Source organism: Theropithecus gelada, chromosome 4 (assembly GCF_003255815.1).
Source record: "Theropithecus gelada isolate Dixy chromosome 4, Tgel_1.0, whole genome shotgun sequence".
NCBI lineage: Eukaryota > Metazoa > Chordata > Mammalia > Primates > Cercopithecidae > Theropithecus > Theropithecus gelada.
In genome coordinates, this window is record NC_037671.1 from 3,209,445 (window position 1) to 3,221,573 (window position 12,129).

At 41.4% G+C, this 12,129-nt stretch overlaps 1 pseudogene; it reads right to left on the bottom strand.

Moving 5' to 3' along the window:
- Positions 1-8,420: 8,420 nt before the first annotated feature.
- LOC112623385 lies at positions 8,421-8,995 on the bottom strand (annotated as a pseudogene).
- Positions 8,996-12,129: the final 3,134 nt, after the last annotated feature.

A 12,129-nucleotide genomic window follows, 5' to 3' on the forward strand; every position in this document is an offset into this window, starting at 1 on the left:
TACGTGATTGTTATATCTTTCTGAGTGACCATTTTATAGTTATGAAAAGTCCTTATCTGTTATGATGTTTTATCTTAAAATCTCCATTACCTTATATTGATATAGAAACTCCAGCCTTCTTTATGCTATTTGCATAGTGTATTTTTTTTTTTCCATCCAGTTCCTTTCAACCTATCTGTGCCATTTTAAAATATAAAGTTCATCTCTTGTATACAGCATATAGTTGGGCCATGCTTCTTTATTCATCCTGACAACCTCTGCCTTTTAATTGAAATTCTTAATCCATTAATGTTTAATGAAATTATTGCTATGGTTGTGTTTGGACATACCATTCTGTTGTTTTCTATCTGTTCTCTGTTCTTCCTTTTATGCCTTTTTAAAATTACACGACTATTTTAAATACAATTATAATTTTCGGATTGGCTTTTTAGCTCTATGCCTCCACATTATTGTTTCAGTGATTGTCCTGGGGACAACAACACAAATCGTTAACTTTTCAGTCGCTTTACATTTAATATATTACCACTGCATGTAAAATGTAGAAATCATGCAACAATATAGGTCCATTTCCACCTTTCCCTTATTTTACATCTGTATAGGCTATGAACGCACAGGATGATGCTATACTACTTTAAACAGTCATATGTAAGTACCTCATGCCAACTGATTGAGCGGCTGGAGCTCGCAGTTATATATATTATCAAATCTTCGAGGAAAAAAAGCAAAAAGAAAGAATTCTGTATTTACCCATTGGTTTACCATCTCTAATGCTCTTCATTGCTTTCTGAGGATCTGCACTTCCATCAGATACCATTTCCTTTTCGTTTGAAGAACTTCGTTTAGCATTTCTTTTTTTTTTTTTTTTTTTTTAATTTTTCCGGGAACATCACCCTCTCTACTTTTCTTTTTTTTTTTTTTTTTTTTAAATTTATTTATTATTATTATACTGTAAGTTGTAGGGTACATGTGCATAACGTGCAGGTTTGTTACATATGTATACTTGTGCCTTGTTGGTGTGCTGCACCCATCAACTCGTCATTTACATCAGGTATAACTCCCAATGCAATCCCTCCCCCCGCCCCCCTCCCCATGATAGGCCCCGGTGTGTGATGTTCCCCTTCCCGAGTCCAAGTGATCTCATTGTTCAGTTCCCACCTATGAGTGAGAACATGCGGTGTTTGGTTTTCTGTTCTTGTGATAGTTTGCTAAGAATGATGGATTCCAGCTGCATCCATGTCCCTACAAAGGACACAAACTCATCCTTTTTTATGGCTGCATAGTATTCCATGGTGTATATATGCCACATTTTCTTAATCCAATCTGTCACTGATGGACATTTGGGTTGATTCCAAGTCTTTGCTATTGTGAATAGTGCTGCAATAAACATATGTGTGCATGTGTCTTTATAGCAGCATAATTTATAATCCTTTGGGTATATACCCAGTAATGGGATGGCTGGGTCATATGGTACATCTAGTTCTAGATCCTTGAGGAATCGCCATACTGTTTTCCATAATGGTTGAACTAGTTTACAATCCCACCAACAGTGTAAAAGTGTTCCTATTTCTCCACATCCTCTCCAGCACCTGTTGTTTCCTGACTTTTTAATGATCGCCATTCTAACTGGTGTGAGATGGTATCTCATTGTGGTTTTGATTTGCATTTCTCTGATGGCCAGTGATGATGAGCATTTTTTCATGTGTTTGTTGGCTGTATGAATGTCTTCTTTTGAGAAATGTCTATTCATATCCTTTGCCCACTTTTTGATGGGGTTGTTTGTTTTTTTCTTGTAAATTTGTTGGAGTTCTTTGTAGGTTCTGGATATTAGCCCTTTGTCAGATGAGTAGATTGCAAAAATTTTCTCCCATTCTGTAGGTTGCCTGTTCACTCTGATGGTAGTTTCTTTTGCTGTGCAGAAGCTCTTTAGTTTAATGAGATCCCATTTGTCAATTTTGGCTTTTGCTGCCGTTGCTTTTGGTGTTTTAGACATGAAGTCTTTGCCCATGCCTATGTCCTGAATGGTACTACCTAGATTTTCCTCTAGGATTTTTATGGTATTAGGTCTAACATTTAAGTCTCTAATCCATCTTGAATTAATTTTCGTATAAGGAGTAAGGAAAGGATCCAGTTTCAGCTTTCTACTTATGGCTAGCCAATTTTCCCAGCACCATTTATTAAATAGGGAATCCTTTCCCCATTTCTTGTTTCTCTCAGGTTTGTCAAAGATCAGATGGCTGTAGATGTGTGGTATTATTTCTGAGGACTCTGTTCTGTTCCATTGGTCTATATCTCTGTTTTGGTACCAGTACCATGCTGTTTTGGTTACTGTAGCCTTGTAGTATAGTTTGAAGTCAGGTAGCGTGATGCCTCCAGCTTTGTTCTTTTGACTTAGGATTGTCTTGGAGATGCGGGCTCTTTTTTGGTTCCATATGAACTTTAAAGCAGTTTTTTCCAATTCTGTGAAGAAACTCATTGGTAGCTTGATGGGGATGGCATTGAATCTATAAATTACCTTGGGCAGTATGGCCATTTTCACGATATTGATTCTTCCTATCCATGAGCATGGTATGTTCTTCCATTTGTTTGTGTCCTCTTTGATTTCACTGAGCAGTGGTTTGTAGTTCTCCTTGAAGAGGTCCTTTACATCCCTTGTAAGTTGGATTCCTAGGTATTTGATTCTCTTTGAAGCAATTGTGAATGGAAGTTCATTCATGATTTGGCTCTCTGTTTGTCTGTTACTAGTGTATAAGAATGCTTGTGATTTTTGCACATTAATTTTGTATCCTGAGACTTTGCTGAAGTTGCTTATCAGCTTAAGGAGATTTTGGGCTGAGACAATGGGGTTTTCTAAATATACAATCATGTCATCTGCAAAGAGGGACAATTTGACTTCTTCTTTTCCTAACTGAATACCCTTGATTTCTTTCTCTTGCCTGATTGCCCTAGCCAGAACTTCCAACACTATGTTGAATAGGAGTGGTGAGAGAGGGCATCCCTGTCTTGTGCCAGTTTTCAAAGGGAATTTTTCCAGTTTTTGCCCATTCAGTATGATATTGGCTGTGGGTTTGTCATAAATAGCTCTTATTATTTTGAGGTACGTTCCATCAATACCGAATTTATTGAGCGTTTTTAGCATGAAGGGCTGTTGAATTTTGTCAAAAGCCTTTTCTGCATCTATTGAAATAATCATGTGGTTCTTGTCTTTGGTTCTGTTTATATGCTGGATTATGTTTATTGATTTGCGAATGTTGAACCAGCCTTGCATCCCAGGGATGAAGCCCACTTGATCATGGTGGATAAGCTTTTTGATGTGTTGCTGAATCCGGTTTGCCAGTATTTTATTGAGGATTTTTGCATCGATGTTCATCAGGGATATTGGTCTAAAATTCTCTTTTTTTGTTGTATCTCTGCCAGGCTTTGGTATCAGGATGATGTTGGCCTCATAAAATGAGTTAGGGAGGATTCCCTCTTTTTCTATTGATTGGAATAGTTTCAGAAGGAATGGTACCAACTCCTCCTTGTACCTCTGGTAGAATTCAGCTGTGAATCCATCTGGTCCTGGACTTTTTTTGGTTGGTAGGCTATTAATTGTTGCCTCAATTTCAGAGCCTGCTATTGGTCTATTCAGGGATTCAACTTCTTCCTGGTTTAGTCTTGGAAGAGTGTAAGTGTCCAGGAAATTATCCATTTCTTCTAGATTTTCCAGTTTATTTGCGTAGAGGTGTTTATAGTATTCTCTGATGGTAGTTTGTATTTCTGTGGGGTCGGTGGTGATATCCCCTTTTTCATTTTTAATTGCGTCGATTTGATTCTTCTCTCTTTTCTTCTTTATTAGTCTTGCTAGTGGTCTGTCAATTTTGTTGATCTTTTCAAAAAACCAACTCCTGGATTCATTGATTTTTTGGAGGGTTTTTTGTGTCTCTATCTCCTTCAGTTCTGCTCTGATCTTAGTTATTTCTAGCCTTCTGCTAGCTTTCGAATGTGTTTGCTCTTGCTTCTCTAGTTCTTTTAATTGCGATGTTAGAGTGTCAATTTTAGATCTTTCCTGCTTTCTCTTGTGGGCATTTAGTGCTATAAATTTCCCTCTACACACTGCTTTAAATGTGTCCCAGAGATTCTGGTATGTTGTATCTTTGTTCTCATTGGTTTCAAAGAACATCTTTATTTCTGCCTTCATTTCGTTATGTACCCAGTAGTCATTCAGGAGCAGGTTGTTCAGTTTCCATGTAGTTGAGCGGTTTTGATTGAGTTTCTTAGTCCTGAGTTCTAGTTTGATTGCACTGTGGTCTGAGAGACAGTTTGTTATAATTTCTGTTCTTGTACATTTGCTGAGGAGTGCTTTACTTCCAATTACGTGGTCAATTTTGGAATAAGTACGATGTGGTGCTGAGAAGAATGTATATTCTGTTGATTTGGGGTGGAGAGTTCTATAGATGTCTATTAGGTCTGCTTGCTGCAGAGATGAGTTCAATTCCTGGATATCCTTGTTAACTTTCTGTCTCGTTGATCTGTCTAATGTTGACAATGGAGTGTTGAAGTCTCCCATTATTATTGTATGGGAGTCTAAGTCTCTTTGTAAGTCTCTAAGGACTTGCTTTATGAATCTGGGTGCTCCTGTATTGGGTGCATATATATTTAGGATAGTTAGCTCTTCCTGTTGAATTGATCCCTTTACCATTATGTAATGGCCTTCTTTGTCTCTTTTGATCTTTGATGGTTTAAAGTCTGTTTTATCAGAGACTAGGATTGCAACCCCCGCTTTTTTTTGTTCTCCATTTGCTTGGTAAATCTTCCTCCATCCCTTTATTTTGAGCCTATGTATGTCTCTGCGTGTGAGATGGGTCTCCTGAATACAGCAGACTGATGGGTCTTGACTCTTTATCCAGTTTGCCAGTCTGTGTCTCTTAATTGGAGCATTTAGTCCATTTACATTTAAGGTTAAGATTGTTATGTGTGAACTTGATCCTGCCATTATGATATTAACTGGTTATTTTGCTCATTAGTTGATGCAGTTTCTTCCTAGCCTCGATGGTCTTTACATTTTGGCATGTTTTTGAGATGGCTGGTACCGGTTGTTCCTTTCCATGTTGAGTGCTTCCTTCAGGGTCTCTTGTAAGGCAGGCCTAGTGGTGACAAAATCTCTAAGCATTTGCTTATCTGTAAAGGATTTTATTTCTCCTTCACTTATGAAACTTAGTTTGGCTGGATATGAAATTCTGGGTTTAAAATTCTTTTCTTTAAGAATGTTGAATATTGGCCCCCACTCTCTTCTGGCTTGGAGAGTTTCTGCCGAGAGATCTGCTGTGAGTCTGATGGGCTTCCCTTTGTGGGTAACCCGACCTTTCTCTCTGGCTGCCCTTAAGATTTTTTCCTTCATTTCAACTTTGGTGAATCTGGCAATTATGTGTCTTGGAGTTGCTCTTCTCGAGGAGTATCTTTGTGGCGTTCTCTGTATTTCCTGGATTTGAATGTTGGCCTGCCCTACTAGGTTGGGGAAGTTCTCCTGGATGATATCCTGAAGAGTGTTTTCCAACTTGGTTCCATTTTCCCCCTCACTTTCAGGCACCCCAATCAGACGTAGATTTGGTCTTTTTACATAATCCCATACTTCTTGCAGGCTTTGTTCATTTCTTTTTCTTCTTTTTTCTTTTGGTTTCTCTTCTCGCTTCATTTCATTCATTTGATCCTCAATGGCTGATACTCTTTCTTCCAGTTGATCGAGTCGGTTACTGAAGCTTGTGCATTTGTCACGTATTTCTCGTGTCATGGTTTTCATCTCTTTCATTTCGTTTATGACCTTCTCTGCATTAATTAGTCTAGCCGTCAATTCTTCCACTTTTTTTTCAAGATTTTTAGTTTCTTTGCGCTGGGTACGTAATTCCTCCTTTAGCTCTGAGAAATTTGATGGACTGAAGCCTTCTTCTCTCATCTCGTCAAAGTCATTCTCCGTCCAGCTTTGATCCGTTGCTGGCGATGAGCTGCGCTCCTTTGCCGGGGGAGATGCGCTCTTGTTTTTTGAATTTCCAGCTTTTCTGCCCTGCTTTTTCCCCATCTTTGTGGTTTTATCTGCCTCTGGTCTTTGATGATGGTGATGTACTGATGGGGTTTTGGTGTAGGTGTCCTTCCTGTTTGATAGTTTTCCTTCTAACAGTCAGGACCCTCAGCTGTAGGTCTGTTGGAGATTGCTTGAGGTCCACTCCAGACCCTGTTTGCCTGGGTAACAGCAGCAGAGGCTGCAGAAGATAGAATATTTCTGAACAGCAAGTGTACCTGTCTGATTCTTGCTTTGGAAGCTTCCTCTCAGGGGTGTACTCCACCCTGTGAGGTGTGGGGTGTCAGACTGCCCCTAGTGGGGGATGTCTCCCAGTTAGGCTACTCAGGGGTCAGGGACCCGCTTGAGCAGGGAGTCTGTCCCTTCTCAGATCTCAACCTCCGTGTTGGGAGATCCACTGCTCTCTTCAAAGCTGTCAGACAGAGTCATTTGCGTCTGCAGAGGTGTCTGCTGCTTTGTTATTGTTTTCTGTGCCCTGCCCCCAGAGGTGGAGTCTACAGAGACAGGCAGGTTTCCTTGAGCTGCTGTGAGCTCCACCCAGTTCGAGCTTCCCAGCAGCTTTGTTTACCTACTTAAGCCTCAGCAATGGCGGGCGCCCCTCCCCCAGCCTCGCTGCTGCCTTGCCGGTAGATCACAGACTGCTGTGCTAGCAATGAGGGAGGCTCCGTGGGTGTGGGACCCTCCCGGCCAGGTGTGGGATATGATCTCCTGGTGTGCCTGTTTGCTCAAAGCGCAGTAATGGGGTGGGAGTTACCCGATTCTCCAGGTGTTGTGTGTCTCAGTTCCCCTGGCTAGGAAAAGGGATTCCCTTCCCCCTTGCGCTTCTCAGGTGAGGCAATGCCTCGCCCTGCTTCAGCTCTCGCTGGTCGGGCTGCAGCAGCTGACCAGTACCGATCGTCCGGCACTCCCCAGTGAGATGAACCCAGTACCTCAGTTGAAAATGCCGAAATCACCGGTCTTCTGTGTCGCTGGCGCTGGGAGTTGAAGACTGGAGCTGCTCCTATTCGGCCATCTTGCTCCGCCCCCCCTAGCATTTCTTATAGTGCAGGTCTGCTGACAACAAACTCTCTTAGTTTTCTTTTATCTAAAAATGTCTTTATTTACCTGAAAGAATATCTTCACTTAGAAGGGAAGAACTCTGGATTGACAGCTTTTTTCTTCCATCACTTTAAAGATGCCTATTTCACTGTCTCTGGCCTCCATAATTTCTGATTTTAAGCCAGAAGTTGAGTCCAGTGTTGTTCTCCTGTATGTAGTAGGTGGTCTCAACTGCTGCTAACTAGACCTGTTTTTTAGCTTTGGCTTTAACAGTTTGTGGCAGTGTGGCATTTTTTGTCTTTATCTTTTTTGCTGTTTGTTGAGCATCATGAATCTGTAAATTTGCATCTGCCATAAATTTGGGAAATCGCCAGCCATTATTTCTTCAAATATTTCTTCCTGCCTGATTCTCTCTTTGCTTGCCTTCTAGGACCACCATTATCCATGTGTTAAGACCATTTGATTATATCGAACAGGTCTCTGCAAAACTTGCCCAAACATTTCCCTCTCTATTCTTCATACTGAATAATATCCACTGATTAATCTTCAAGTTCCTCAGTTATCATCACTGTGCTATTTAAGCCCAGTCAGTAGTTTTCTTTTATTTCAGAAATTATGTTTTGGTTCTAAATTTTTCATTTTAAAAATTGTTTCTATGTCTCTGCTCTCTCCTATTAAATTGTTGCTAACATATTTTATTTTACTTCATTGTGGATAATTAGTTATAAGTGCATTAAAACCTCTGATAATTCGAACGTTTAGATAATCTCAGGGTTGGACTCAGTTGATTTTCTATTCTCTTGAAAATGTGTTCCATCTTCCTTGTTCTTCATACCTCAGGTAATTTTGGATTTTATCCCTGACATTATGAAGAACAAATTGTGGATAAACTGGATCTTGTTTTCTTTTCTTTTTTATTTAGCAAGTAATTATCTGGCTTGGACTTGAACTGCAAACTCTGTTTTCTCCAGTGTTTCTTGAGTGGTAGCTTTAATCTCAGTTAAAATCTTTGTCTTCGGCCTAAGTTGGCTCATGCAAGTGTTCAGGGGCCAGCCAGTGATTTTTTTATTTTTATTTTTTAGTTTACTAAATGCCCTGTTTGTTCTGTGAACAAGGCTCAGAAATGTATAGACAGAATTTGTAGGTTGAGAAATCTGTGTAGGTGTGACTTCACAACTATACTTCACAAAAGCAGTAATGACAGCGGCTTCTGAACACATTAACCTACCATTGTTTGGTTTAAAGCGAACACAGTGAGAATAGTTCCTAGCGGTATCTAAGTGATCATCACAGTTTGCTGCTCTAGTCTTTTTTTTTTTTTTTTCCTGCTCTAGTCTTTAAGAACGAGTGGAGTCTTCACTTGAGCCACCACCTCCTTGCTGCTCAGAGCTTCAACAATCACAAGTGGAAACGCGAAGCTGGTCCCAGGCCCCCGGCTCGTAAGAATCAGGTCATCCTTTTCTACATAATTCTCATAGTAGGTGTAATTACCTCCACTCATCATTTTTGTCTTCAGCAAGCAGTAACTTCGAAAGTAAAGTAACTTTATTTTCAAAAGCCTGTGTCATGAGCCTACAGAGCAGTGGGACCTGCACAGAAGGTGGTTATCAGGCCCTTCCGGTTTTCCTGCTCCTTCAGTATCTCCTTCATGGCAGCAGACTCAGATAAATTCTGTGAATCCAGATTACCTCCTGGTAGAACCATCGTGTCATATGGTCCCTCTCTTTTTGCATCTTCAAGACTGGCATCAGGAGAAATGACAACATCATGGCTACACTGTACTGGGTCTTTCCCAGCCAGACCTACAATGGTGACCTCAATCCCAGCTCACCTCATGACATCTACAGGGATGACTGTCTCCTCTGCTCCTTTGGCCAGGGTGAGCAGAGCTCTTTTGGAAGCCATTTTTATGTTACATGTTTTAAAGGCCCACATCAGGCTGCGATTTTGGCAGAATTCAAGGATTTGTTTCTGGTTTTTTCTTTTCTAAAATCCTCCTTCTCTCTCCAGTAGCTGCAATTTCCTGGATACAATCTTTTGGTTTCTTGGAGCAGAGGGGCACAGAGGATTCAAAAAAATAATTCAAGAAAATTTCCCAGAATCGACAGATTTTAGACTCATCACCAGGAACAAAAAGTCATTACACCCAGAACATTAAGAGCTTTCAGAAAAGAAAGAAAAGATAATTTATAGAGAGAAGCAGGTGAAGAGACACTGGAGGACAACAGCACAAAAGCCTCCGAATTCTGAGGAAAAATGATTTCCAACCTAGAATTCTATACTCAAGAAGCTATCAGTAAAGATTTTCTGCAGATAGTCAAAGTCTCAAAATATTTACCTCCAATATACTATTTTCTCAGGAAGCCACTACAGGGTGAGTTTTATCACGTGAGGGCCCAAACCAAAAAAGAAGACATGGGGTATAGAAGCAGCTGATCCAATCCAGGCAAAGGGAACTCCACGTTGGTGATTACAAAAGGAGATGCCAAGTATGATGTCGACCCAGCAGGCATCCAGCCTAGACTAGGACAGGCTAGAAATCTGTAGGGAAGTTGTTCAAGAAGACAAACTTGGTAAAATGTCTACGTTTGAATATATTGCAAGGACATTTGAACTTGGATGGAGGATATTTTGAGATGTGCGAAAATGATTACAATACATAAAAAGATACAAAAAATACAGTAAGAAAAGAATATAGGGTATGGCTGGCTTAGAACTGCATGACGTCTACACAGGCCTCATAATGCGAGCACTGGATGCTGGTCTAATCAGAAAGAACACACTGAGAAGACGGGTTAAGGGAGTATGTGTGTGGTAGAGAGGATGAAAGAGAAGAGAGCTGAATTTTCATATTCTATTGTAGGAAGATGATAGAGCTCAAAACCACAGAATTAAGAAGTGGCAATACAAACCTGTGAAGGTGGGGACCACAAGGTAAATACCAAAAGACTCAGAGCAGCTAGGAGAATGGAAGTGATGGCGGCTAGGAGAACGGAAGTGGATGGCGGCTAGGAGAACGGAAGTGGATGGCGGCTAAGAGAATGGAAAGGATGGCAGCTAGGAGAACGGAAGTGGATGGCGGCTGGGAGAATGGAAGTGGATGGCGGCTAGAAGGGAAGTGGATGGTGGCTAAGAGAATGGAAAGTGATGGCAGCTAGGAGAATGGAAAGTGATGGCAGCTAGGAGAATGGAAGTGGATGGTGGCTAAGAGAATGGAAAGTGATGGCAGCTAGGAGAATGGAAGTGGATGGCGGCTAGAACAGAAGTGGATGGCAGCTAGAACGGAAGTGGATGGCGGCTAGGAGAATGGAAGTGGATGGCGGCTAGAACAGAAGTGGATGGTGGCTAGAACGGAAGTGGATGGCGGCTAGGAGAATGGAAGTGGATGGCAGCTAGGAGAACAGAAGTGGATGGCGGCTAGGAGAATGGAAAGTGATGGCGGCTAGGAGAACGGAAGTGGATGGCTTTAGGGAGCAAGCAAAGGAAGGAGACACAGGGGTTGATCATTTTCATAATCAGCTCTGCGGAGCCATTTGACTTTTTATGTATTTGATTAAAAAATAATCTGACACATTTGCTAACGTTATTTCATCAACTGCTCTCAACGGTATTTCCTAAGGGGCTATTTGGCACCAGCTCCTGGACTAGCACTGCAGTCCCATCCCCAGGCTCCCTGATGGCTGAAGCTGCGGCTCACGGAAGGGCTTGGAGGTCAGTTGAGAGCAGGGCACAGGAAGAATGGAGAGCAGAAAACAATTCCAAGGTCATCTGACATGTGCATCTACCCAGGCGAGGCCTGGTTTCAGGAGCCTGTATTGTCTAGGTAGAGAAACACAGTAAGCAGGAGAAAAGAAAGGGCTGGGTATAAATATTTTATAAGACAGTCCAATAGGCAAAGAAGCAGGGGCAGCAAGAATTGATCAGGCACCCAGGGAAGATAATTTTTTTTTTTTTTTTTTTTTTTTGAGATGGAGTCCCGCTCTGTAGCCCAGGCTGAAGTGCAGTGGCGTGATCTCGGCTCACTGCAAGCTCCGCCTCCCAGGTTTGCGCCATTCTCCTGCCTCAGCCTCCCAAGTAGCTGGGACCATAGGTGCCACCACCACGCCTGGCTAGTTTTTTATATTTTTTAGTAGAGACGGGGTTTCACCGTGTTGGCCAGGATGATCTCCATCTCCTGACCTTGTGACCTCGGCCTCCCAAAGTGTTGCGATTACAGGCATGAGCCACCGTGCCCAGCCAGGAATAGAATTTAATAAGAAAGGTAGCAGAGAAGAGATCTTTAAAAAATAGTTTCACTTTTGTCCTTGAGGCCAGGATACTCTGTGATCTTCGAGGAGGAGGTTAGTTCTTGTCAGTTAAGAGAATGGGTTCACAGTATTATGTTTCTCTGATTCCTTCCTTATCATTCTCTACTTGGTCATTTCTGGTTTTCCAAATGCTAAGTTTAGCAACCATTTCTCAGTACTTACCCTTTTGACATCTGCACTATTTGACCTTGCTGAAAACCTCTTTATTCTTATTATAATACTTGCTGTTCCCTTGATTTCTGTGACCTCATGACCCCATTCTTTCCAGGTTTTCCTCTTACTCTGTGATGAGTTCTTCTGGGGCCTTCTTGGACGGTTAGAATTTGGGCAGTGGTCTTGGTTCTCAGGGATTTGTGTCTGGCTAGAGGGTTTGTGGGAAGGTGGTAAAAGAATCTTTTTTTAAACATGTGAAGAGATAATAATGATAACAACCATGAAAATATCAACAATGACCACAAGAATAAAACCAATGGGTTCCAGTCATGGTAAAACACTGTTGAAGGCACAAGACAAGCTTAAGTGCCCAGTTTGTCTAGGATTTTATGTGCCTAGACAGGAGAAAGACACTCTGATATCCCATTGCCTTTCATTAGCCAAACTGCAAACAAGTTACCCAAAGACCCAGGTCTTGTCCATAAGATGTTTATTGTTATGTATTTCTAACCTGGGCAGGTACAAAAGGCTTTCCAGTCATAGATGGACTAAACCTCAGTGCAATCAATCCTCCTGTGG